Raw genomic sequence first — 4,311 nt, 5'->3', positions numbered from 1 at the left:
GAGCAGTTGGTGCATTTTTTATGAATCTAAGTCTTGTGTAGCATCACATAGGGGATATATCATATTGCCATTATTTGAATAGAATTGACAAAGTACCAAGTGTTATAACTTATATGTATATGTATATATTTTACTGAACCTTATTTTATATAAAGATGTGTTATCACCTAACATAGTGTTTGGACATTCCTTTGGGGGAGGTCATGGGCACTCACTGTACTTAAGAACCAGCCTCCATCACCTCCTGAGAGCTTAAGCCTTGGTTGCTTGTCCAAGCTACCATATAGAGAACCTTGGCTGGAGTGCTTAGTGCCTCTGCCCCAACCATATAGACTACACATACCCCCCTCCAGTCCTTACACAGCAGTGAGTACGTTTTCAGGCACTGCTCTAAGTGTCGCCTCAAGAACATTTTTGTGAACCATCGACATGAGAAATGCATCTATTGCCTGCACCCACACAAGGTGGACGTCTGAACCATTTGCCAAGCCTTCTTCACAAAGACTCTGAAGCATCGCCATAGAAGGTTGGTGGCTTGGCTGGAAGAGGGAGCAAGGGTCACTGCCTCGGTCCGAAGTAATCCCTCTGCCATGGTTAAAAAGACCCACAGATTGGACTCCTGCGACAAAGAGGTTGAGATCCCATGAGGACACTTCTGGGGGAAGAACCTAAAAGAGGGCATAAGTCACAAGTTTCGACTGCCTCCCCATCGACATCAGCAGCAGCTGATCTCCGGCCCTGTCTACGACCTCATCAGCTACGATCATGACTATGGTAACAGAAAACATTCTTCCTTCTAATGTGTTTTCTGCTTATTTGCTGAACATGAGTCCAGTTAGGACCCATAGCAGTGCAGCTCTTCATTTTTGTTCTTGTTGGACAAAGACCCCTGGGATACCCTTAGGGCACCCAGGGGTAGGGGTGCACGTTTTTACCGCTAGTGTGTGTTTTTGGGCACATGTGTGTTGCCCACAGAGCAGGATACAGGCTGGTGGCAGCTACATGCTGACTTGACTGTGGCTCTGGGTGTCCTCCCTTTTGGGACATCCAGCCCTGCCATAGGAATCAATGGATGCCTGGACAAAGGCAAGATGGCCACTGGTGGCCTCTTGGTTTCCTTTGTCTTTCCCATTGTATCTCAAAGTGCTGAGAAACCCTGTCTCTGTACCCTTCCCCTGACTGGGGTGGGTTGATGGACCATATACGGAACTGGAAAAATAGAAAAAGATTATATTACCTCAGTTGCGCCATCAAACTAAAATTGAGCAAAGCACTATGAATAACAATGCACAAGTTAAAGTATTTAATAAAAGTCCAATTAAGACTGAACTTAAGTCATAAAGAGAAATAAGAGAGTGAACATGAACCCTAACGTTAAATTTCACAAAAGGGATGGTTTTGTTGTAAATTGCATCAGATTTTGAGAGTACTTTGAAAGCAAAAGTTTCCTTAATGATTGAATTGCCTTACTGTAATATTCACAGTGAGGAATTTTGTTGCTTTCGTTTTCTTGCACTTTGGGAGCAAGAGTTTCCTTAATGATTGGTTTGCCTTACTGTTAAATTCACAGTGAGGAATGTGTTACTTTCGCTTTCTTGTTGTTCCCTTGTTAGTCCAGAGTTTAAGATTTGTTTTCTTGTTAATCCGTACGGTCCTTAATTGAAGACTCTGAAGTTTCTGTAGATGGACACTTTATTTGAGGTGTATATCCTTGATAGTCTTGGTCAGTGTATTAGAGTAGATTGAGATTGCTTTGTACACATGATTCCCTCATGTATAGGTTCCCTCAACACGTGTTTCTTCAACACTTTAGTATTGGTTCTTCAGGAGGGTTTGTTACATTTGGTCACACTGTATGGGTTTAAAGTAGGAAAAAGTAAGGTAACAGGATTTTGTTTGCAATAACATAGTTTGAAAGCCAGTGTTTTGGCATGCTTGTGTTTGAAAGGTCAGGGGTAAACCAAAGAGGTGCTTGTTTAACTACTCGAAAAATAGTGTCTGTTAAGAGGCTGAAATAGTTATTTGAAGGATTGTATACCTCATTGACATTTACCTTTATAGGCAGTAGAGAGGATAATGTGAAGCAGGTGCTAACGTTTGGTAGTATCAAATTTTATCCCAGTGAGTTAGTGGGATATAGGTACGGCATTCTCTGGTACAGGTTACAACATGGATGTGAGTTTAGTAGAGCATAGGCAAAAAAAGAAAATTGTAAAGGTAACTGATAGCGATCATGCATTCATTGGGTGTAAGTGGCCCAAATAGGGGTCTCACTTACCTATGAATTGTCATTAGGGAGATATACATTAATAATCGCAGGTTCTTTGAATACAGGTATTGATTCCTTGTAGTGGAGAGAAAGAGCGTAAAATATTACTAGCTTTGAAGCATGTCCGCTCTGGTACTACATTTTCAAGTGGCATAACGTGTTTATAGATATTGCGGTCGAGTGGGCAGCGGTTTACCTTCGAGCATATTAACTCAGCAGTTTCAAAAGGACACGGTATAGTAGCCCAGTGTCTAACTGGATTGGGATCGCCATTAGGAGGACATGCCTAGTTTGTTTATAAATCGTGATGACGCCTGTGTGCGCCGTGATCACGTGTGCGGTACTTTGCGTAATGAGGATGTATTGTGGCGTATTCGTCGCCATTTTGGATTGGGAGTTAGGTAATCTACTAGGCATCGCCTTAATCATTGGTACAGCGTTTTAATAAAGAGTTAACTGTAATCAATTAAGATCGAATAGGCCTTACAGTTGAAAATAGAAATGGGGAGTTATTAATGAGTAAGAAAAGTGTAGAGATGTAGTGACGGTATTTGGGTAATCGTTGATGAGTGGATAACATACTCTACATATCCATGATGGTTGTTACATCATTTAAAGCGAAAATAGGTAGATCTCTTTGGTGGATGACAGAAAGGTGAAATAGGAATTTTTAAGAGAAGTTGAGTTTTGAGAGATGAGTGTGAGTATGTATTTTAGATGAAGGAATATTGTAATGTCATATTTTCTGATATTGAGTACAAATATATAGATAATGTGGGACTTGAAGTAGTTACAATTTACTGAGATAGATGATTTAAAGGTCAGTACTGGATTACAGGAAATGGATCATCTCATTGAACGAGTTGAGTCCTGTATGGCAACAGTCCATTAAGCAGATCCATTTAGCCTCTTGTTGTCGAAGTAGGCGTTCCCAGTTTCCCCCTCTAAGGGGCTTATTAACTTATTCAATGCCAAAAAATTGGATAGATTCTATTGGTGTTTGTGGGTGTGTGTTGTAAAAGTGATGTGCCAGAGGCGAAATAATGTCTCGATTTTTCACAGTGCAAAGATTTTCAGTTATTCTGTGTTTAAGGTTCCTAATGGTGCTTCCTATGTATAACTTCTCGCAAGAGCAGGTTATGCCATATACTGTAAATTTAGTATTGCAATTGATGAAGTTACGAATTGTGTAGCTTTTGCCATTTGGTAATTTGATATTTTTCTTGTTGTCCGAGGAAAATTGGCAGATACTGCAGGTCCCAGATTTAAAATTGCCTTTGAGTTTTTCTCTGGTCCAGAGTTGAGGTAAACCTTGTTCTTTGTTGGTATGTTGGAAGTGTGAGGGGCAAAGGATGTTCTTCAAGTTTGGAGCTCTCCTAAATGTAAGGTTAGGTTTTTCAGTTGGATGGTCTAATAGGTCTTCATCTGCTTTAAGGATGTCCCAGTGGCGTAAGAGGATTTTCCTTAATGTTGAGACTTCGCTATTATAGGTAGTTATGAATCTTGGTTGGCGAGGTTTGGAATCCTTGATGGTAACTTTATTTAGGAGAAGATCTGATCGTGATCTCTGTAATGTATTGGCATGTGCTTTATTGAGCAGTTGTTTATTGTAACCTCTTATTTTGAATTTTTGTTCGGCCTCTGTGGCATGTTAGACGAACTCCGATTCTAGCGTAAGTTCCTTTTGATTCTGAAGTATTCTCCATATAGCATATTGTTAATGATGTGTGTTGGATGGTTACTACTTGCATGAAGGATGCTGTTTCCTGTAGTATATTTGACAAAAAGGGTAGTGAAGATCTGATCATTTTGTACATAGAGCTCTAAATCCAGGAATTGAATTTTGGTTGTGCTTACATTCATTGTCAATTTGAGGCTGTACTTGTTCTTGTTGAGTTATTGGTGGTATTCATCCAATTGTGCATGTGTACCATTCCATATTACCAAAATATCATCTATGTAGCGTCCCCAATAAACTAAACAATTGTGGTCAGTGAACAAGGTGTGTTTCCATGCATGATAGATTTCATAATGACCCATAT

This window comes from Ambystoma mexicanum, chromosome 12 (genome assembly GCF_040938575.1).
Source record: "Ambystoma mexicanum isolate Mex_15411 chromosome 12, UKY_AmexF1_1, whole genome shotgun sequence".
NCBI lineage: Eukaryota > Metazoa > Chordata > Amphibia > Caudata > Ambystomatidae > Ambystoma > Ambystoma mexicanum.
This window is presented reverse-complemented; position numbering follows the sequence as displayed.